Raw genomic sequence first — 25,281 nt, 5'->3', positions numbered from 1 at the left:
AACACTGCTAAATCTCTATCGAATACCATTGCCAGGCTGTCCATAGGGTGATTTTGGGTTTTTCAAAATTTTGACCAAGCAGTATGCATGCCTAAAATGGATGTAGAATGCTGGAAACAGCACAAAGGAACTCAAAATATATACAAAAGGTTGGACTAAATTATGTGGAGAAGGATGATGCTTCTGTCCCAATCCTTGGTGGATTTGTCATTTAAGCTTTTCACCAAGGTTCTATCTTGAGGGGAGGGAAAACTATTATTTAAGCACGTGTAGTTCAAGTTCTAATCCTTATTAGTAAAAGGTTCCTAGCATGCCCCCTATCATCACCCAATGGGCTTGGACAAAGTACAAACTGAGCAGAGTGGTTCACGCGCCCCCAAAGGCCTTGTCTCATGAGAGCTGACCGTGATACACCCCTATTTAATCCTGGAAGGTAATGCTTGGGTAGGAGTCTCATGAAATATTCCCCTAAACTCCACATGTCATCAATCTTTACACATGCTTATCAAACATATATACAATAAAATATTCACAATTATACAAACAATATTCACAAAACATCATGGAGTAATTAAAAGACTTATTAAATTCATATTTGGGATAATTCCTAATTAATTAATGACTCGACTCTGTAATATCCCCAGCGGAGTTGCCAAGCTGTCGCAACATCCCAGAGCGGGGCCCGGGATCGCGAGGGAATAAAATATGAAGTTGAAAATTTTGATTTGCAGTCGTCACTAACCTATTTTCCTAGGAGCAGTTAGAACACCTAATTACTACTCATTTGATTGGTCCTTAGTCTAAACCTAGGATAAGGAACCAATAGTCTCGGTCTGCTTTTACCAAAATCGGGATTAGAAGTTCAATTATGCGAGGGGAAGGTACTAGCACCCCCTACAAATCCGTTCTACGAACGGTACCTAATTAATTATGAATTATCCCTAAATCGAATTTAATAACCTTTAATTAACTCTTTTTAAAACAAACAGATAAAATAAGAATACATAACTAAATAAATGAACAAAATTAACAGGAGTTTAAAAACGTAAGTGCGATTTAGGAATGTCTAATAAGACCTCTAAACGAGGAGATTTTGTTAGATATACCCCCCCCCCCCCCCTTAGCTAATACAAGTGAGGTGTAAAATACCTCATTGCCCTTTTTTAAATCATAGGAATGCACACACACAAAACAAGCAAAATTACCAAATTCTAAGCAAAATAATCTTTAAAACATCCCTTGATTTTTCAAAATTTTTTGGAATTTTTAAAGACTTCTTCTTACCTGAAGCTACTGTTGTAATGGGGCTGCTGTCCAAGCCATGAAACCAAAGTTACAAAGCTCCAAATGACAATCTGACCGACCAAAATGAAGAAGGATGAGTCACAAACAATTTATCAAAATTTCAACTTAATCAGACAAAAAATCACCATCCGATCGTTAAGATCTAACTGACTGCGTAGGCACCTCCAATCCTGAATTTTCAGCAAACAATTTTCTTCTCTCTCTCACTCTTTCTTAGCTGTCTTCAAGATGCACGAAACTCTCTTTTTTTCCCCTCCCTCATCTTCTCTTCAGAAGCATTTATTTATAGGTTTGGATGCATTGATCATGACATTTAAATTCAACCCTCCAACCACCTATTTATTGCCAATCTCCCTACAGCCAACCACCTTTTTATTGATAATCTCCCAACACCCCCTTTAATTTTAACAGCCAATCACCTTTTTGTTTGTATTTATTTCTGTTGTATTGTATTTTCTTTTTTTCTTTTTTTTTGATATTTTTATGCTGTATTTTCTTTTTTTTTTTGGTATTTTTCTGCTGCTGTAATTGTATAAAAATAGAAAATGTCTTTTCTTGTTATATTTGGCCCCTGGACAAAATAGGGTGTCTACAGAGAACATGGATGTATAGGTAAATGATGGTGAAGGGAATTTGTCCTTTTAGAACGCTGGAAGGAATCTTGTTGAGCAAAAAATAGACTGTTAGAAGAGCATCAGTTCAAAAGGTTTTAAGAACATGCTTATGAAGGAGTAGAGACTTTGTTATGTCAAGTAAATCTCTATTTTTACTTTCAGCTACTTCATTTTGTTGAGGTGTACATATATATGATGTTTGATGAATAATTCCTTTCGACAAGCAAAAAGACCGAAGCTCATTTTGAACAAATTCAAGTGCATTATCAGATTGAAAATTTTGAATACCAATGCTCTACAAAAAGACACAATATTGATGGCTAGTCGAGTTTTTTGGCCCTACATGTTGAATGAATTAGAGAAAACAATGATTTACTATGAGACTCAATCCTAAATGGACAAATGCCCTAACATTCTTTCCCAATTGACAGGCAAAACATTCAAAACCAGAAACAAACTTGAACATGGGAAAAAATTTGTTGTAGCTTTTGAAGAGATGAATGACAAAAACGACCATGCCACTAATAAAAAGAGAACACCATGACTAGAAATTGTCGAAGCTGTACGACAAGAATTGAATCTACTACCACCACCATCAAAATAGTAAAAACCATCTTTCTCAAGCTGTCCACCAATCCTCTTCTTTGTCTAGAGTTCTTGAATAACAAGATTAGAAGGAAAGGTCATTGAACAATTATGAGATTTAGTTAATTGACTAATTGATAATAGGTTAAAGGGAAATTTTGGCACATATAACATATGGGAAAGAGGCATAGAAGGAAACGAATATTGCCACAACCAGAAACTGGTCTAACTGAGCCATCAACAAGAGTAACTTGGAGTATAAAGTAGTTGGTTTCAAGGACTTAGATAAATTAGGCCTATTTGTCATGGGATGACACACCAGAATCAATAGCCCAGGTTGAAGAGGATGAAGAGGCAAGAAGCCTAGCTGTACCTGAATGGGTGAAGTTGCATTAGATGTAGAAGACTAAGTTTGGAGCTGTTGATCGATGCGGACGAGATTGTTATACTCCTCTCGGGACACAGTAGATGATCTACTCAACTTCCTATTGGAGTGGCCTAGTGCACTTGAAGTTTCAATGGTGGGATCACCCTCGGTAAAAGACTTATTGGCCCAAGTCGGTTTCCCATGGAGATCCTAACAACGGTCCACACTATGGTTTTCCTTATCACAATGTGTGCAAATGCTGGAATTGCCACGACAAACTTCTTGACCTGATACACTAGCTCTGCCAAGATTGCTTTCCAATCCCTGTCCTCGTCCTCCTACACTTCTTTACCACGGTTGGAGGTCGTGCTAACCATGGCTGAACTGTCACAAGAAGAAGCTTGAGAAGAAGATTGAGAGCCGTCTTTGGTGATACATTGGATTCTAGCATATGCTTCATTCATGGATGGTATGGATTCAGTAGCAAGTTGCAAGAATCTATTCATAAAAGGGTTGGAGCTCAAGACACAATCCAGACACAAAAACTTGACAGCCAAACACCCTGCCTTTTGCCTCTTAATCATTAAAATGTTGGAGCTAACTGGTTGATAGATGTCGGGTTCCTCTCATACTCTTCGAAGTGCTATAGTACTCACTAATGGACCTACTTTCTTGGTCATATTTGAAGAACTTCTCATTGTTTGATTTTTATCTGGTGAGGAGCTTTCATGAAGATATCATACAGCCTCAGCAGTTCAATGAAACATGATGTTCGCAGCAATTTGTGGTTGCATGCTATTCCACAGCCACATCATCTGTATGTCATTATCTTTGATTCAATCTTCATATTGGTGTCTTGATATGGAGGAGAATGCAACAAATACTTGGACTTAACGCATTGCCTGAGACCACAACAGGTAGCTGGAGGATCCAGCCAGCTTGATGGCTGTGATCTGTACATTACCAGTATCAGCTGAAGCTCTCCGTAGAGGCCATCAAAAACACCTCCTATGCATGACAAACAGCCCACACCAGTATAGGAAATGAATAACACAGCAATTCTGCAAAATCAGATAGCTCACACAGGCAGAGAAGACCCCACTTTTGATCACACAGAGCAGGGCAGACCACAATGAAGCACCCATGGCATTTTAAATAGCAGTGCGAACACTCCAAAACCAACCTGTAAGCAGCTAGAAGCATAGGCAGGCACAAAAACAGCAGCCGGAACATCATAACAGTATCATCACTGGACCAGCTGTTGGAGAAAATATCAGAGCAGCAAGACAGCAGTCTGCAAGAAACAGTTGTGGGCTATCTTTACATGAGCAAACTACTATGAGCCACAAGATACCCACAAGAGTGGCTTATGGATGAGAGGAGGAGAGGAAAAAAAACCCCAAATATTCTCAAAGACCAGAAAAAAAAAATCTCTGCTGTAAGGGTTGACAAGGGAGAGAGAAAAAGAAAAAGAAAAAGGGAGAGGAAGAGAAGGCTGTACTAGGTTAGATTAATCACGTTCAGAGAAACTGTTCTTATACCAAGTTGTAAATCTGAAATAAATTGAAGAACCAAAGAGAATACAGAACTCTTGGTTAGAGCAGAACGGAAAAAGAGAAGGAGAAAAGAAACAAGCGACAGCTTTTCCTGGAGCACAAAGGTACAGCTCTAAGCCTGCCTCTTATATATAAGTAAGAATAAAAAGATTTAAGGAAAAAAATACCTCCACTCACACAACCAAATTACTAAAATAACATATTTCCTTCAAACACTAATAAAAAGTATGTTGTGTGAAAAATATTGAATTAAAACTTTGGATCATCAGACTGAGTGTTCCGAAGTGTACCTCACTGGAACATTTGTACCACTTTGTGGACTGCTGGGGTATTGGCATTTGTTGGTAACTATGGTATGGCACAGACATTAGAACTATTGAATGTTAGGTACATGATTTGCTAGTCCTACATTATATAACAAAAAAGTGATTGATGGTATGAAAAAAAAAATGTTTAATCAAATAATTGTCTAAAGGAATTTCATATAAAAAAAAGCAGCGTTATTTATTTATTTATTTTTCTGTTTTCTTATATGGAAGTAAGAAACTTGGAATTCTACAATTTTACAACACTTCCTATTCATTTAAGCATTAATCAAGTTTAGCTTCGTTCCTTCACCAAGTACCCCAAATATAATCATGCATTCAATCTCAGTTTATCCTTGAAGGGTCTCGAGCTTTGTTCTCAATTTCTTGCGGTACTTCCAAGTCTCTTGTGAACTTTCTTCAATTTATTGCTTTATTCTTGAGTATATTGCTGAAATCCAAATACCACAATTAAATCAGAATGTGGATTCTAGCAGGGCTGACTGTTACTGCAAAACGCTGACAACACACTGGCAGTTCCATAGATTCTGAGTAGTGTGGAGGGAAGGGGTGACGGTTCCAGAAAAATGGAAATTCTGAAGGGGGCAACAGCTAAAAATTCTTTCCTGGCGTGTGAGATCATACATGTGGTCGGATGGTGATTGAATTTTGGGGATCTGTTGGTCAGCGCCGTTTGTTTCCGGTGGTAGTAGAGATGTCACCAAACTCTTCTGGCAATGTGGTGTTCAAAACTAGGAGCAATGGTTGTAATTTTCTAGGAAGCTTTCATGTGACAAAAAAGTACCGTTGGCCAGGTGCAATTGCATGTAAGTGCTTCACATGGCTTGTTAGGATTTCTTAGAATTGAATCCAAGTGGCCTTGATTCCAAATTGATATAGAAGTAGATAGAAAAGAAAAGAAAATAAGAGGGGAAGGAAGAAGAAGAGGAAGAAGGGGACATGTTGTACATATCGAGGATAGAATCAGATATTGGTGACTATAACATAAAACTACCAAATGTATTTTTAAACTATAGTGAATTAAAATGCATAATTACAAGTTAACCCAAACATAACATAAAAAGTATGCAACAAAGTCTAGTGCATGCACCCGAATGTCCTAAATGTACGCGTAAACTATCTTGGGCCGAATAGGCAGCCTGCATGGTGATGGTGGTCCAGTTCGTTTTCCTTTTTAGTCTATACAATATAATCAACAGTTTTGTTAAGAACTTTAAATTTTAAATTTTAAAGATATGGTGTCTGAATAATGTGTATTATTAGAGTGAAAAATCAAAATCAGTCTTAACTACAGCAATGTGTTGTCAATGTGTGTAAGAAATATATATTACAGCAGATGATTACATACAAGTGTAGATAAAATTATCTAATTTGGCCATGGAATGGATTCTAAATTTTTTCTTCTAGACTTGAGGTAAAATGGTACAACTTTGGTATAAAAAAGAAACAGAATCCATCGTATTATAAGCATCCAAGAAATTCATTGTGTTGATATATTACGTAAATGACATTGAATATTGGTATATTAATTTACTAACCTAATTAAGATGTATTATTAATTTTCTTAAAAACATATAAAATAGAAAATTACCTGAATATGAATATAGTCTTTAATATTAGATAAATATATCTATTTATCAAATTAAATAATTTGAATATATTTACTTAATATTATTCGCTTGCAGTCAGTCACATGCAACACGTGTGATAAATTTACTAGCATAAATGCACAAAATTGGCTCACGAGGTCACATTTTTTTTATTTCAACTAAAATTTCAAGGATCCATGTATATAGTTTTATAATTTGATGGAAGATTGTATTTTGATTTGCAAATAAAAAGATGGAACAAAAGTTATTAAGGAAATTGTGAAACCTCTAATAAACAAAATAATGCATGATTCATAGCTGGAATATTGGAAATAAAATGTTTTAAGTTGCATGTGGTGCATAAGATGCAATCATTGTAGAATGATACATTCACGATCTTGAATTAAAATAATTGAAATTCATTATATCAACTTGTGGTATTCTAAAAAAAAGCTAAAAATAAAAATGGACGAGGAGTGATTATTCTAAAATTTCATCTTGAGAATATTATTTTTATACCATTCCATGTTAATGGAATGCTAAAAATTTGTAAATTATTAGATCATTATTCCACCTTATTCCATTTCATGAACCAAATGTGACATAAGAAAAAAAGCTCACTTGTTAGTAAATTAACCAAGTGTTTCATATCAATTCGTTCTGGATTTTGCTTTTTCTGTTTTTATTTTTGGGGGATGCCTCTTCTTTTCTTTGTTATTTTTTATATTCATGGCATCAATGAATTTTTTTGTTAAAAGAAAATATCATTTAATAATATAAGAAAAAAAAAATTCCATAATAGTTTTATGAAAAATAGTGGTACTTTATTGAGTTTTAGTGTTGGATTTTTCAAGTTCAAATACCAGTTTCAAAGAAATTTTGTTTTATATTCAACTTTTAGACATTTTTTAGATTTTGTAAATGTTGGATGATTTGTGAAAATTTCCTTTCAAAGGAATTTTGTAAGATAGAAATTGATGTCCTTCTCATATTCAAAGGTTGTGGAAAGTTGAAATTACTATATAAAAATTTGGGGAAATTGAAACAATGATGACATCAAGACTCAAACCAACTTCGATCATGAGTTCAAGCCTACAAGTTCTAAAGTTTATCAAATTGAGTTCAGTCAATATTGGAATTCTTACGGCTTGAATCGAACCAAGTTGGTTAAGTTTTTCAAGCCAAATTTGAGCTTGAGCTTGGCATTGAACACGCATTTATATAATGCAATAGTTTACTTAATGAAATATACATGTTCATCTTGTTTACTGATTTTGTAGTTAGTGTTATACAAGGTTTCTATTTCGATGAAAGAAAAGAACTGAAACTCACAAAATGAGAAAAGATGACTATAGAAGCCGTATTAGCAAAAGCTACAAAAGCAAGTGGTCGCAAGGAAGGTTTAACCGGCTAAATTAGCCTAAGTATTTTGCAGTGAAATTTGAACATTTTTTGTGGCCAAGGCCCTTGGCATAATGTCAATTACTGGCGAAGCCCTCGAGCTTGACATTCTCTTTTGCATCGTAACCTATGAGCCCCCTTGAAAAAAAATATATAAATATAATAAGGGCAGCCTGGTGCACAAAACTCCCACATATGTGGGGTTCAGGACCGGGCAAACAACTCTACAATAATTGACGAGTCAAATAAGAAACCCTCTTTTTAAGCCTTACCCTTCATAGCTGACCGAAAATTTCAAGTTTGCTAATTCAAGCTGCCCCTTTTTCAATTTTCTTTCATCTCGATTTAAGCATACTTCGATATGTCTAGGACTGAAAAACCACAAACCCATCTCATTCCTCAATTGTTGAGCCTCTTAAGAAAAATATTGGCAAATCATCAGTTAGTATTTGGCTGAAAATAATAGATATACAACCTTTATAGTTCCGAGATGGACATACTTTGTGGTTCCTTTCTCCATGTGAAAGAACTTACGGACTAATATTATAAAAAAAAATTATGTTCATGACTGACTGGTGGTCTAGCTTCACATCTTACCAAGTGGTGGAAATGTTCATCTTCGTCTTGCAGGTGGAATTTCAATGTATTGATTACATTGTTGGAGTAGAATGCAATGTTGTTTCGTGAAATTTTAGTTTGTCCTAGCATGTAGAACTCATCTCTTTCTGCAAGTGAATTTTTATCCTGTTCATACCTGGATCTCTCTCTCTCTCTCTCTCTCTCTCTCTCTCTCTCTCTCTCTCATCATGTGTGTGCATCGTCCCAGGGCTGTTTGCTGTTTGTGATTGTTCGTTGCGTTGCGGAAACGTATTTGAGGTTATGCATCATTGCATTTGTTTGCTGGTTGTGATTGTTGCTTTGAGGTAATGCATGGTTTACGTTTGGGTAATAATTAATCATGGCGCAGGTTTAGCATCCTTTCTCAAATTGTGCTTTTTGGAATGGCTTATGAAGACAGTCAAGAATGCACGATGAGGTTTACGCAGCAACAGCCTTTTTATCACATTTCCCAAGTATCTGCTGATCCCTCTATATATATATGGTATATATAAGGTAAAAGATATAGGCATTTATTAAGGTTTGATAAAAAGATACTCGCATGATTTCAAAAATTTTATATATTTATATAACTTACTTGAGATTTCAAGAATTTCACGGACCTATTTTTAAGATTTGCTAAAAAGACCAACTTTCTCATATATTTTACAAAAAGACATGCCGTGTCTTTTTGATAAACTTTAGGAGAAGTTTACAGCATATGAAACTTTAGAAAATATCAATGAAAATTTTAAAACCTCAAAGAAGGTCCCTATCTTTTGCCAAACTTGAGGGAAAGTGTCTTTTGCCCATATATAATAATAATAATAATAATAATAATAATAATTCTCCAATTAAAATATTTTCTATTTGGATTTTTCTTTATTCCCAAGTATTTTCCATATGAGAAGTTAATTGATTCCTTGGTAAGGGATCGGTTTGTAGCCGCTTTTTAGCATCTACAACCCTTTTTCGTCCCCCTTTTGTTTGTTTGTGTTTTTGTTTTTTGTGGTGAAGGTAAATACTATCTTCATTATTTTGTGTATATTTGAGTGCCTTGTGTTGAATTTGAATTTGTATTGGATTTGGATGAGTTGTACTATAAAATTTTATTGAAATTCACCTAAATCTAAATTTAAGGCTTGAAATTCATATGCTCAAGTGCAGCATAGAGTTTTTCATTATTTTCTTTGCAAAGAAAAAAAAAAGGCAAAAAGAAATGGTTTTGTTTTCTTACTCATGTGTTGATGACTCTAAACTTAGTATGTATATGTACAAATATTTAGTTTTCCTATTAAGATTTATTGTGTACATATAAGAGAAGCCTAATTGAAATGGCTGATAGGTTATTTTGGGCAATGGTGAACCCATAGTAAATTTGTTACAAAGTTAAATTAATAAGAATTGTGATAATGTAACAAGAAAAGCGAAGGACTTGGGCTCCCAAAGAATGGGAGAAGAAGTGAAGATCATTACAAAAAATTATTTTTACAATTTAATAAAAGAAGTATTCTGAAATATAAGTTATACACGTAATTAGAGATTTCAAATTCTAATTTACTTCAATAAAAAGAAAAAATGTTTTGAAATAGGAAAAATTCTAAGAACATTTGCATTATAATTTTTATGTGGGATGTGCACAAAATTTAAAATTACCAATCAACGGTTTAATTATTTTTCTATAAATGTAGAGCATAAAAAATGGGGTGTCCTCCTTATGAGCATTATTTATTTATTTATATCTTTTATTTTTAACAAATTTTATAGCATTACTTGGGTAACTTTGGTCCTTTTTTTATTTATTTATTTTTGAAGTTAAAGTTGGGTATAATGTGTTTGGTAAATAACTTTTTTATTTTTTAAAAAGTCAACTTTTAGGGCATATTTAGTTGTAGAAAGAGTTTTCATTTTTTATTTTAATTTTTCAAAAAATTACAAAAAAAGATATCTATTTTTGAAATATTTTTTTACAACATTTGAATGAAATAACCGAACAATACTATTTTCTTATGAAAGTAGTTTTACTTTTCATTCCTGATTATTCAAATAATTACAAAAATGTCACTTTGTTTTTCAATTTTCTTAATTTATTTAAAAAATTAGAAAATAAATTTTCATTATTATTCTAAATTTCTAACTTTTATTTTGCATATGGTAGCTTGAAATTTGGATCTTAAATTTTAATTTGTGTGGCTTATGTTCAAGTTTCTTCTAAATCTATACAAATTCAAATTTCAAAATTCATGATTCCCAACCTTGCGTTACATTAAATTTGGAAAATTGGAAGACAAGTTTTGTTTTTCGTGATTATTTTGAAATTTCAAAATAAGAAATGAATTTTTTTACACATTTAAACAAACTCTTTAATTTCTAATTTTAAAAATATGAATCTTAAATTTTTTTTTATAAAAAAGAAAAATTTTTATAATTTCTTGGACAACTAAAAAATTGAAAATGAAAAATATTTTGTACGACTAAAGGAGCCCTTAGCTTTTCTTTTGCAACTTCTAGGTGAGTTTGGCCCTCTCTTTTCCCTCAACTTCAATAATCTTATTTTTTTTTCATATTTTGAAAAGTTGTCTTTTAGTTTTTTGGAGAATTTTTGAAAACTATGCTTTTAAAAGGTAAAATATAGTTTTTTTTTTTTCCAACAAATCATTATATTGCATTAGTGCTTAGTTTTTTTTTTCAAATATAAAAAAATTTCATACTATGCACATAAATGAAAAAGAAGCCCATCATTCATATCATAATATTCAATTTTATATTTAAATCAATGATCACAATTCAAAGTCAAAATAAATTTTTGAGCTTCCACAATGTTTATTGACATGACATGATCATTGCCAAGGGAAAAAAAAAATCCTCTTTTGTAACAAAATTAATTGAAAAAAAAATGCCATTTTATAAAGTTTAGATCAATTCGTAACAATTATTTGCAAAAAAAAAAAAGGATGCATAAGAAACAAATAAGGAGCTTTGAAATGGATACAACTAGAGATTTACTACATAAGGTTACATAAATTTAAAAGATTTCTTAAATAATCAATTATCCTTATTGCACAACTGATCAATCCTTAAACTTGTATGACCCTTTCCATTTGAAATTGACAATATATGAGTTAGCCTACAATGAAAAACAAATTTTAACTAGGAATTGACATTAAAAGAAGACATAAAATTAATTAAAAAACAAATTTAATGGAAACCAATACCTTTTATCAATGCTATTAATCTAAATTAACGTGTGTGACACACGCACGCACACATCCCATTATCAACACATTTTTTCTCAATTCTCATTACTTTAATGCTAATTATGTCTTATTTACATTAAAAAAAATTGTATGGTCATTAATATTGATATATAACTAGGGGTGTATTCAAGTCAAGTTGACTCGAGTCATAGTAAAATACTTGAACTCGACTTGACTCGAAAATGTTAAGCTCGAAACTCAACTCGGATTCGGTCAATTTCATAATTGTTAAACTCGAACTTAACTCAACTACAAGTTTATAAAACTGGAGATCGACTCAGTTAAGCTTGACTCGATTATAAATTAATTTTAAATACATACATAAATATATAATGTACATATAATATTAAATATATTGATAAAATATAAATTATATGACATATATTGTGACGCCCCGATTTTGCTTACCATTTTTTTTCCACATACTAGCATACATAACATATCGGTCATGTCACCACCCTGACACCATTTAAGCATGATCCGCCTTGAGGTGGGTACCGGATAAAACGGTCATACCCGTATTCCTATCAGTGGAAGTCACAAAATATATATATATACATCACAGTGAATACACATACTAGAGTGTCAACCATCCAGAAGTTTATACATCAACATACTTCCCAAAATAACAAAACTCTAAGGGAATCATCCATCCCTAGTTTACACATTCACCATGTATGTTAAAGCACCAGCTCCACTCTATCTGGGAGCTCTATCACCAGCTCGATCTCAGTTTCCTGAAATATTTAAATGTTTTGGGTGAGACACATCTCAGTAAGACGGAATAAATTATTTACAGTATGTGGCAATATGAGATTTATTGTTTCATAACATATAATATATCAGTGATAGTATCTTCTGATAAAATATATCATTTCCATAATTATAATCATATAAATATACAACACAAGCTTTCATAAGCTTTTACCTCCATTTCCAAAATCATTCATTCATAATCCATATTTACCCACAAAGTTCCTGAAAATAGGAAAACTTACCCGCTCATACAAGTAGCTTCCCTCTGCCCTGAAATTGTTTACAGCCTAACCCTATTAACCCGGGCTCAACTACAACTGATACTTATCAGAGGACTCACCTTAATCAGTAAGCCCTCAGGCGGTGTGTCTTACTTCACTTTAATTATTTATTTACTCACGCAATTTCATTTCTCTTTTCCATTTCATTTCCATTTCCATTTCTTTTCCATTTTTCATTTCCTTTTCCATATCTAACACATGAGTATCCTCGGTAACCCATACATTCATGTCTGTAACTCATGGCTGCCCTGAGGATTTTTCTCCATGTCATGCGTCCCCCCATGGTCAGGGTTGTGCGACCTAAAGGTTGGATCTAATCGCAGTTGGCCGACCTGGTTAGATCAAATAATACCATATACCTGTCTGTAGTAACGAATGGCCTACCTTTACCCTAGTCCGAAATCTAGGGGGCAATATACAACCCTTCTTTGGTCCAATCGTACTGGCCCGCCACATACTCCACGAGTCCATGTGGTTGCACTTTTCATCCGCTAGCATCGGTACCGTGCTCGATATCATAACCCATCGCTGGGGTTTACATATCCATTCCATCAGGGTTTTCTTTTCCACTATTTCACTTTTCTCATATCAGCATTTTCAAATTCGATATTCATTGCAGTTGTTAGTTGCAATATTCACATTTCAATATTCCCAGTAAATTCACATTTTTCTACCAATAAATTCTCAGTATTTCAATACCAGTTTCCTTTCATATCAATATGCATATATATATATATATATATGAAAATATATTACATATCACAAGTTTCATCATTTCCAATATGCACATATCAATATTTCATATTTCCTCCATTTCATAAAATCATTTCCATATTTCACCTATTTTCACATTTCTCTATATTCACATATATCTATGTTTCATACTTTCAATGTTTTCATAAAATCATTTCCAACATCTATTTATCCCATTTCATTATTTTCTAGAAATCATATTAACATTTCCCATTTCAAAACACTTGTTACACTATACATTTCATCATTTTTGTAAGAACCCGAACCGAGAATTCATCGACAAAGCTTTTGTTCTTCTCGTCGACGAAATTCAGAGACTTGTCGACGAGGAGAAGCCAAGGAGTCTCGGAAAAATCAGTGACCTCAGATTCGTCGACGAGGCCATCGATTTGTCGACAAAGTCAATGAAAGAATCATCGACGAAGGCACCATTTCGTCAACGAATTTCCCCTAGTCAAAGGGCTATAAAAGGAAATTTTCATTACTTCTTCATTAAGAAAACTTAAATACCTCTCTCTCTCTCTAAACCTCTCCCTACTCTCTCTCTCTCTCTAGATTTCTTCACCGATCATTGATGGAATCGAAAATCTGAAGTTACCATGAGGATCGTGGAAGGATTCTCTACGATTTCTACAAATCAGAATCTCGTTCCGAAGGTTTTCGGGCTTTGGCAAAAAATTGAGGTAAGACTCGGTTTTCATTTCTAATCCGGTAGTTTTTTAAAGAATGTTCTTGTGAATATATTCTATACTGTGATTTGTAGGTTTTAGAACTTGACTCACTGTTTAGGGGCCTTGGAGTTCAGGATTTAGTATACGGGGTTAAGGTAAGGGGAAACTGTGTTGTATTGGTTATTTTTGAAATCAGACTCGGTGGAACTGTGGTTCACGGTCCTATGAGTGTGTTTTGGCTACTCATTTTGGGGGATCTAATAGGGAAAACTATGGGTTTTTCATTATTACAGTTTTGGGAAAAAAAGGGGTGACGGGCTACATCCCTGATTTTGTTGAAAACCGATGGTATATGTTGATTTATATTATGTTATTGGGATGGTCATGCCTTGACTTTGTTTAAACTGTATTTGTTTGGAAAACCATGATTTAGATTACCAAATGGGTGTAGTTTGTTTGGTTATATGAGCATGCATATGTTGTATCTTTGTGAAATAGGAACGGGGTTCCGAATTGTTCCAAGTTTAAAAATTCGGCTTTTGCCGAAGAGTGCGCAATACCACTAGATTGGCCGGCTTTCGAGCCGAAGTGTGTGCGAACACCAGATCTGCACCGGTTCAACGCTGATGTTATGCCAGGTTACCGGGGGCACTAGCGTTTGCCGAAGGGTGTGAAATACCACCAGATCACCGGCGTTTTCCGAAGGGTGTAAAATATCACCAGACAGTCTGGCTTCGAGCCAAAGGGTGTGAAATACCACCAGATCACCGGTTTTTACCGAAGGGTGTGAAATACCACTAGACAGTCCGGCTTTGAGCCGAAGGGTGTGACAACACTAGATTGTATTGCTTGGTTTGTGAAAATATTGGAACTGTTTTAATTGTTTTGACTATTGATCTATGCATGTAGTGTATCATGATAACACTCAAATGCCACATACCGATATAACCTGTGTTCTTCCTTATTGAGAGGTGTCTCACCCCTGCTGTACGTACATTTTTACAGATCCTTCGAGTAACCAGAACTAGCATCCTGGTGTAGGGAGCGTAGTAGCCGGTGTACTATGATTAGCGTTTGGATAAGTGTTAGGACTGCATTTTTTATGGGTTGCCATTTTGAGATGTATTTGGGCACCCATTTGTACGTTTTTGATAGAGCTGTGTTCTGCTCTTGTATAGTCTCTGGTATGGTACTGCATATGTATATATAGAATGACCTTTTTCCGCTGCGTATATGATTGTGATTGGATGTGTTTAGGGTGCCTAGGAACCCCACGGGATCGGACCCTTATCCATTGTACTGTATCTTTGGATGTTTTATCAGATACAGGGATAGGTTATGTTACATTTTCACCCCTGGGTCCCATTTCGGGGTTCGAGGCGTGACAATTTTCATATAATCATATTCCACACAATTTTTATTTGTTAATCATATCATAATAATTTTAGGGAAAATACTATAATTCGTTTCACATATAATTCACCTAGTATATCACAAAAATACCTGCTATAATTTATTCCCCTTACTTGACTTACTGAAATGCTCGCAATTTAATCCAAACCTACACCCACTGTGTTCCCAACTCAACACACTGAAATTTACATTTTTTTAAACAAAACTTCAGTATTATTCCATCTACTACACTTTCCTCAGTCCAAAAATACCAAATACCTTATAAAATATAAAATAACCAACTTACCCTAATTTTGGGATGGTATCCAAATGCTCCAAATCAAATTTCTAATCCGGCAATATTGTAGAGAATCTTCCCAGGAGTAACGTGGCTACTTCTGATCGTCAATCCAGTGAGAATTGAAGCCGAAACTGAAGAGAGAAGGTGGAAGGGACAAATTTGAGAGAGAGAGAGAGAGAGAGAGAGAGAGAGAGAGAGGGGGGGTTTGCATGCAAAGTTCCTCGCTGAAAAATGTGTTTTGGCTTATTTATAGAGTGTTGTCCGCGTGGCCTCATCGCCGAGCCACAACCTTTCGTCAACGAGTCCAAGAAGGAAGTTTGTCGCCGAAGGCTGCAGGTTCGTCAACGAGTTTTAAGCCCTAAAATCACCCTCTTGGTATATTTTTGTCGACAAGACACATGTCCTCGTCGACATGCTTAAGAAGGATACTTGTCGATGAGCATTCCATGCTCGTCGACGAGACCCTGCTAAGCTCCCCTTGGAAATCTTTGTCTCCTTTCTTTTATTATTTAATTACTATAATTCTTTGGGTCTCTACATATATAATGCAAAAATAATAAAATTAAAAAGCTCAATTAGGCTTGAAACGCAACTCAAGTACTATTATTGAGCTCGAACTTGACTCATTAAAACACTCAAGTAGCTCGAACTCGACTCAAACTCAAGTAGGATCGAGTTGAATCAAGTTAAGGGACGAGTCAAGTTAGAGTAATTTGCAAGTAAATTTGACTCACTTATACCCATATATATAACCAAGAAAAAAATTGAGAACCTAATAACAAATGTATTTTAGAAAAATTTAGTAAGACTCAAGAATTAAGGAAATAGAGTGCGAAAGAATGAAGTAATATAATTTAATGTAAGACTTCTCTTTGAAATTTGGTAGGATTCACATATAGATTTTGATATTTGGACAAAATTGGCAATAAAAAAGGGTGGAAATTTTCTCCTTGTTATGACCCCAAGTATAACCAAAAATAATTTTGCATTTGTTTAAAGCTATTAAAAATATATAATTTTAGAAAGCTCTATATAAGCAGGAGTAAAGATTTCTAGCTGTTGACTTTTTGAGTCTGATCTCTGTTTTGATGTTGACAAATCTGATCTCTGTTTTGATGTTGACAAAGCACAATTATCTCATATGTGCATTTAGTGTTTGAACATGTCTATATCTTAATATGCACATATGGTGAAGGGTAGATGGAAGCCAGGAGGAACGTAAAGCTTATACACTTGGCGTATTCCATGAAAGACAGAAGAGCAAAAGAAGAAGAAGAATAAGAAGAAGAAGAAGAAGAAAACATATTATTTTTAATTTGTAATTGCATTTAGTTTTTATATATTTGGTCTATAATATTGCATATTCTGCATGATATGAGGCTAAGCTCAGAATGGTCATAAATAGACCTTAGGGCACCCAACACTTTCATGAAAAATATTTTTCATAAAAACTTAAATCATACAAAAAGGATTTAAATCATTTTGGATCAAAATTGGACAAAATTTTGGTTTTTAACTGTCTCAGTCCATCGGCCCTCTCACATTTAAAATACCTCAGCCGACCGACCATGCTGATTACGCGTTAAAATCATGCATTAAAGATTATATTTTTAATTAAACACTTAATTATGTTTAATAATTTAACATTGAACTTGAATTACAATATTTGGATCATTACTCGATAATTTATGAATTTTTGGTAACTTATTATTGCACAATAATTTTTGGACATTAAAGCTAAGATTAAAAATGTACGTGTGTGTACGTGGGCTAGAGTTCAAATCAAGGTCATGTGCATGAAGCCAAATATCGAAGACCGGATTGTGAATCACATGCCTACAAATGACGAACCATGCACGCAGTTGTTTGAAGTCGTGTGTGTGTATGTGTAAAAATTGAAGAATTCGTGCTATGTAATGTGATAATTTTTTAAATTAAATGAGATATAAAAGAGAACCGGGTTCCGTGTGAGAAGACTACGTGGGCTTCATGCACATGAATCCTTGTCATGCAATTAAAAATGGGCAACAATCCAAGTCCGAAATTCGCTAGGAGACAGCCTGAATGTATTTTGGTATTTTAATCATAACTCTTTCATCTGACATTTGATTGGTGTGATTCAAGTGGCATTGAAAAGCTTACTAAGATATCTACAATTCATTTTGAAATAGCCTTCTGCTAATTCGAACGTTTATTGGGTCAAAATTGGGCTTAAAATTGAAGTTACTGCGTTGGGCCATGTGCAATGCTTAAGGAAAAAAAGAGTCTTGGGCCACCAAAAAATGGCCTATGCGTCTATCTCGAGAGGAGACACTATTAGGGCAAAATATTAGAGGGGGAATAGGATATTTTATGGAGGAGGAAGGTTTATGGAGGAAAAGGGAGCAGCGGGAGGCGGTAATGCGTAGGACAGTAGAAGACTCTCGACCTCTCTTAGATTTTCGACTCTCTCTCTCTCTCTCTCTCTCTCTCTCTCTCTCTCTCTCTCTCTCTCTTCTCTTTCACCCTTACTCTCTCATCTCTCTCTTTCTTTGAACTCAGTTTTGTTAAAATTAATTTTATTGTTAAGTTTTTAATTTATTCAAAATTTGGATTAATTTAAAAATAGTTTGTTTAATTTAAGAACTTTCTTTTTACTAGATAAATTTCTGTTTAAATCTCTCTCTCTCTCTCTCTCTCTCTCTCTCTCTCTCTCTCTCTCTCTTGCATTTAAATTCTTGTTTGAGTATTATTATTGTTAATTTCAATTTGTCTTCTTATTTAAAGTTTTTATAGGGATTTAATTATTTTATTTGGGTATTTTTATTATTAAAGTTGGTTTTTTTATTTAGAGTGTATTCTTACTTGAGTTTACGTTTAAATTTAATATTTTTATTTATTCTGACATTGAATCTGGTATTTATTTAAGTTATTTCATGCATATTTAATTTTTTGTTAGAATTTAAATTCTACTGCAAAAACCTCAACAATCCCAAGAAACTGAATATGAACTGTGTTCAATAAATTTTTCTTTTCTTAATTTTTTTTTGAATTACACGAGTTTGGAATTAAAATGTATTTCCTGATCAGACGATCTGGCTTTTGGACTAAGTATTACACGACTAAACTCCTATGCTTGGGATAGCTTTCGAGTTGCTCATTTTTAGAGTGAGTCACATGCCTTAAGGGAAAAATGATAATTTTGTCCAAGCCCGGCCGACCGCCCACTTTTATAACTACTAAGTCTAGCCGACCGGCCATACATTTTGATATGTTTTCTATACCTCGGCCAACCGACCAATTTAGTTTAGAAAGTGTCTTAGCTAATGTAGTAACCAGAAAAAAATAAAATTTTTAAAAAATAATAATAATAATAATAAAATAATAAAATAAAATTAATTAATTAAATTAACAAGTAAAATGAATAGTATGATAAGGAAAATATATATATATATATTGAAACATATATATATGTGTATATATATATATATATATAAATAAGTTATTATGATATATATTAATATATATAAGTTAAAGGTATATATATAAAGTCGTACAAGCTTCTCCAAGAAGCTTTCTTTTAATTAGTAGTTAATATGATATTAATATATATATATATATATATATATATATATATATATATAAAATTGTACAAGCTTCTCCAAGAAGCCCCATTGTTCTCTCTCTCTCCTACGACTCTCTCTCTCTCTCTCTCTCTCTCTCTCTCTCTTCGATTCCAGGCCAGTTTTACGCCGGATCGACAAATCGAAGCCACCACGACACTCCTGGCGAAGTTTTCTGCAAATCTGCTGGAGCGGATCGTTGGAGAAAGCAATTTGGAAATCATCTCTACGTTGAAATAAGGCTTTTTAAGTAAAATTTGAAGTTGTGACAGTTGAAAAAAGTGTTATACGCGTTGAAATATTAAAGTTTAATACTGGAAATTTTCGTTTCTAGGGGTGTTGATTGGGAACGTTGGGAATCATCCCTAAGTTAAGGTAAGACTTTTTAAACCGAATTTGACTTAGTGGTAGTTATAAAAAATGTTGTACGTATGAAAATACTGAACTTTAATTCTGCGAGTTTTCATTTTTCAAGGTGTTGAGTTGAGAACCCTGTACGTATGAAAATACTGAACTTTAATTCTGCGAGTTTTCATTTTTCAAGGTGTTGAGTTGAGAACCCTGCAGGTGCAGGGGTAATTTTCTTAGAGGCATTTCAGGAATCAGGTAAGGGGATAAACTAAACTAGTTCTTTTTAAGAAAATGCATATATAAATATATATGTAGCATCTGGTTTCAGGAAAAATAAATATATTTATATATATGATTTATATTTGGAAAATACTATTTAAATGATGATATGTTGAATACGTGGAAAATTTGTTTAGTGTGGCATGAGTATTAAAATGTTGTGAGATACTGTTTTTTGGAAATGTCGATGATATGGATTTTTATGATGGAAAACTAGCGTACGGGCCGAGATTTTTATATGATTTGCCGGCGTACGGGTCATGCTATGTGACTGTGATTTGCCAGCGTACGGGTTGTGCTATGATTTGCGGGCATACGGGCCGTGCTATGTGACTGTGATTTTCCGGCGTACGGGCCGTGCTATGTGGATGTCATTTTTCAACGTACGGGCTGTGTTATGTTTGCCAGCGTACGGGCCGAGCTATGATAAAATGTGTAATACCGGCGTACAAGCCGATGATTTTCATGATACATGTATATATGCAAAATGATATGATTGATGTGAAAATAAATGATATGAGATATCTATGTATCACGATTTTAGTATATGTTATATAATATCAGAACCTGGTTGGCTTGGTCTAGGCTAGCACTTGCACGGTACCGTTGCTATGTGTCCATGGTCCTCGTGATCATGATATCTGTGTTAATGCCGCTGTACGAAGTGGTGTGAGATTGGATGGTTGATGTGGTTATTTTCAAGAAGTGTGCTGTTATCGCCCCTGGTGTACGGACCAGTCTGGGTAGACCCATCAGACCTACAAACTACTGTTTGACTTGGCAGTGGTCGGTCAACCATTGTCAGGTCCCGCCTTCGGGCCACACAACTCAGTCATGTGGGGGTAATACATGATAACAGTCAGCTAACCTACCAGGGATGTTTTATGTTATTATTATTATTATGATATGAGATGAGAAATGTTTATGAAAATGCAGTATGTTCTACCATGTTTTGATATACATATGTTTTCCCAGATTTGATAAACAGTATTGAATATGATATGTATAGTATATGTAGAACACAATATACTCATATTGCCACACACTCGTATTAGTTTATTTTCCTTTACTGAGAGGTGTCTTACCCCTAAATCTTATTAACTTTTCAGGAACCCCAGATAGGAGAGCGGGAAAAGCTCCGCTGATCTAGAGTTGTCAGTTTGCCCTTTTTGAAGGGTAAGTTTTGTAGGGACAGTTAGATTTTGTAAGAAAATATCCCCAGATGATTTTTGGGATGTATATATGGAAATACTGTGGACTATAGCAATTATGGTATATTGTAAAATATGGTATTAAGATGTACATTATTGTATGTGTTCTGCTGCTAGGGCTTTTACTGTATGTTCTGATATATCCTTGGTACCCACGGGTCCAGGTGGATTGTGACCTGCTGAGTTGGAATGTGAGATGTGTGGTATTAATTTTATGATGATATTATTATAAAAAAAATTTGTGGAAAAATGAGCAGGTCGTGACAATTTGGTATCAGAGCCTAGGTTGCTAGGTTCTGTAGACTTTAGAGTGCAGTAGAAACAATACTAGAGTTTAGGAAAGGATTTAAGGTTTTATTCTACAATCTAGAGGCAGGACTTCCGTGGTAGTTTCTGTGTTTTTCCTAGGGTGACGATTTCAGGAAAATCATAGTAAGCTATTGTCGGGTTGTGTTCCTAGAATGTAGGACTGGGGATTAGAAATGAGTTGGAAATGTTGAGACAAGTGGTGAGGATAGGTGGGTAAAATATAAGGATAGGATTTTTGAGTTGCGTCTATTGTTTCAGGATGGATCAGAAAGGAAATAGTGCCCATTCCAGTGGCAGTGATGGAGCAAGACCATCAGGTGCAGCTGGGACCGACTCGGACGCCGTATTATGTAGCGTGGCTCAACAGGTTATGGATGAGATCGCTAGGAACTCGAGGGAGCAGAGAGGTCCATCTGCAGGCCATGAGTGCACTATAGAGAAATTTACAAAGATGAATCCTCCGGCGTTCTCAAGTGGAGTTGATCCTATAGCCGCTGAGAACTAGATGTAGGAGATTGAGAAGATCTTGGTTGTACTGCAGTATACTGAGGAACAGAGGGTCCTCTTTGCCACCTATAGATTGACAGGAGAGGCTGAGAGGTGGTGGACTGCGGTGAGACTATTGGAGCAGCAGAGGGTGACTCCGATAGCTATGACATGGGACGGGTTTAAAGATCTATTCTTTGACAGATATTTTCCAACTACTGTGAGGGAGGCTAAGGTAGAAGAGTTTCATACATTGTTCCTGATGAGGTGAAGAAGGTGAGGCAGTTTGAGAGAGGCTTGAGGCGGAGTATATTCAAGCAGGTAGTGGTGCTGCAGATCCAGGACTTTGCTGAGTTAGTTGATAGGGCAGCCTTAGCAGAGGTTGGTGAGCAACTTGATGCAGAGGAGCAGGGACCGAGGAAGAGATCTGCATCTACCAGCTACCAGCAGGGTCATAGACCGGGCCAGTGGAGAAGAGGAAACCATGGCAGAGGACGAAGACAGGAGACAGGAGGACACGAGGTGCAAACAGGGCAGGGCCCTCTAGTCTGTCAGACATGCGGTATGAGGCACTGAGGAGAGTGTCGAGCTGGTGGTGTAGTGTGCTATCGCTACGGTAGATCGGGGCATATAGTGCGAGATTGTCCAATTGGTATTCAAGGGAAGGCTTTGTCTGCTGATTTGATTGTGCTGGACATGCACGAGTTTGATGTTATATTTGGCATGGATTGGCTAGCAACTAATTTTGCTAGCATAGATTGTCGTGCACGAGAAGTGATATTTAGATCTCCGGGAGAAGCAGAATTTAAGTTCGTAGGGTCACAAGTACAATCCCTGCCTCAACTAGTTTCAGCTATTCAGGCCAGGAGACTATTACTGAGTGGGTATCAGGGGTTTGTGGCTGTGGTAAAAGAGATGTCAAAAAATGAATTGAAACTTGCTAGCACGCTTGTAGTAAAGGAGTTTATAGATGTTTTCCTAGATGAGTTATCAGGCTTGCCACCCGATCGAGAGGTAGATTTTTTCATAGATCTACTTCCAGGTTCATCGCCTATTTCCAAAGTACCTTATCGAATGGCGCCAATAGAGTTGGCAGAATTGAAGAATCAGTTGCAAGATCTACTTGTTAAGGGCTTCATACAACCCAGTGTATCTCCGTGGGGAGCTTATGTTCTATTTGTGAAGAAGAAAGACAAGATTATGAGGATGTGTATATACTATAGAGAAATTAATAAAGTGACCATCAAGAACAAGTATCCTCTACCCCGTATTGACGATTTGTTTGACCAGCTCCAGGGTACATGGGTGTATTCGAAGATTGACCTTAGATCCGGCCACCATCAGGTGAAAGTGAAAGCAAAAGACGTCTCGAAGATGGCCTTCAGGACCCGGTATGGGCATTATGAGATTCTCATTATGCCGTTTGGATTGACGAATGCTCCTGTGGTATTTATCGATTTGATGAATAGAGTCTTTCATCGATACCTAGACCAGTTTGTTGTTGTGTTTATTGATGATGTACTGATCTATTTGAGGAGCTATGAGGAGCATGAGACGCACTTGAGGAAAGTTTTGCAAACACTTTGGGACAAGAAGTTGTACGCCAAGTTCTGTAAATGTGAATTTTGGGTGGAGAAAGTCGTGTTTTTGGGGCATGTTGTATCTGGAGATGGTATTTCTGTGGATCCTAGTAAGATTGAAGCGGTTGTGAATTTGGTTAGACCGAGGAACGTCTAGGAGATTAGGAGTTTCTTGAGACTAGCTGGCTATTACCGTCGTTTCGTTGAGGGATTCTTAGCTTTGTCAGGACCTTTGACACGACTGATGAGAAAGAATGTTAGGTTTGAGTGGGACGACAGCTGTGAGCATAGTTTTCAGGAGCTGAAGCAGAGGTTAGTCACAGCACTAGTATTAGTCATCCCATCTGGGGGTGAGGGTTATACTATCTACAATGATGCGTCCTTGAAGGGACTTGGTTATGTGTTGATGCAGCATGGTAGGGTAGTGGCGTATGCATCCAAGCAATTGAAAGAATATGAAAAGAACTATCTTACACATGATCTTAAATTGACTGCAATAGTACACGCGTTGAAAGTTTGGAGGCATTACCTGTACGGCAAGAAGTGTGAGATTTTCTCCAACCACAAAAGTTTAAAGTATTTCTTCACGCAAAAGGAACTGAATATGAGACAGAGAAGGTGGTTGGAGCTGATTAAGGATTTTGATTGTACCATCAGTTATCACCTAGGGAAAGCGAATGTGGTAGCTAATGCGTTAAGCAATAAATCTAGGGAGCCAGTGTTGGTGGCTATGGGAATCCAGCATCCGATCATGATGGATCTGGAGAGACTCGACATAGAGTTAGTAGAGAGTAATCTCCCAGTTTGTATTGTCAGCCTAGTGGTACAGCCTACTCTACAGGAAAGAATTAAAGCCGCTCAGAAGGAAGATCCAGAATTAGCAGAGGTGATAGACAAAGTATAGAGTGGGCAGGGGGAGGAGTTCAGTATTACAGATGACGAAACTTTGCGGTTCCATTCCAGATTATGTGTTCCTACCGATACTGAGATCAGGAAGACCATTCTAGAGAAAGCTCACAGATCTTTATATACAGTTCATCCCGGTAGTACGAAGATGCATAAAGATCTATGAGAGTCGTACTGGTGGAGTGGTATAAAGAGGGAGATCGCCGAGTATGTAGCGTAATGTTTGACGTGCCAGCAGGTGAAAGCTGAGCACCAGAGGCCAGCAGGACAGTTGCAGCCGTTATTTATCCCGGAGTGGAAGTGGGATCACATATCGATAGACTTCGTGTCAGGATTGCCGATGGCGTTACATGACCAGAATGCCATCTGGGTGATTGTTGATCGGTTGACAAAGACCGCCCACTTTATTCCTATCAAGATCAGCTACTCCCTTAGCCGTTTGGCGGAGATTTACATTCAAGAGATAGTACGTTCTTATGGGGTGCCTGTATTTATTGTGTCGGATCGAGACCCACGATTCACATCACGATTTTGGAGGAGTCTGCGGGAGGCTCTGGGGTCTCAGTTATCGTTTAGTATGGCATTCCATCCTCAGTTAAACGAGCAAACTGAGAGGACGATACAGATAGTAGAGGACATGCTCAGAGCGTGTGTACTATACTTTGGGGGTAGTTGTACTCAGTTCATGTCGCTGGTAGAGTTTACGTATAATAACAGTTATCAGTCTAGCATTGGCATGGCATCATTTGAGGCTCTGTACGGTAGGAGATGCCATTCTCCTTTGTTTTGGGATGAAGTGGGTGAGC

At 35.8% G+C, this 25,281-nt stretch overlaps 1 protein-coding gene across 8 annotated transcripts in view; it reads left to right on the top strand.

The window, feature by feature from the left end:
* The window catches only part of LOC131161636 (uncharacterized), a 32,530-nt gene extending 23,031 nt beyond the window's left edge, over window positions 1-9,499 (top strand). Inside the window, exons 3-4 of one of the 8 annotated variants that reach the window (XR_009138585.1) lie at window positions 8,570-8,619; window positions 8,711-9,499. The gene's annotated coding sequence lies outside the window, so the exon portion shown is untranslated. Of the gene's footprint in view, window positions 1-1,889; window positions 2,241-5,212; window positions 5,817-8,569 lie in introns of those variants that run through there. The other 7 variants (XM_058117546.1, XM_058117547.1, XM_058117549.1 and 4 more) reach the window with 7 other exon arrangements.
* Window positions 9,500-25,281: the final 15,782 nt, after the last annotated feature.

The sequence above is a fragment of the Malania oleifera genome, chromosome 8 (assembly GCF_029873635.1).
Source record: "Malania oleifera isolate guangnan ecotype guangnan chromosome 8, ASM2987363v1, whole genome shotgun sequence".
Lineage (NCBI taxonomy): Eukaryota > Viridiplantae > Streptophyta > Magnoliopsida > Santalales > Ximeniaceae > Malania > Malania oleifera.
Note: the sequence above shows the minus strand (reverse complement) of the source record. Positions and strands in the feature narration are given on the sequence as shown.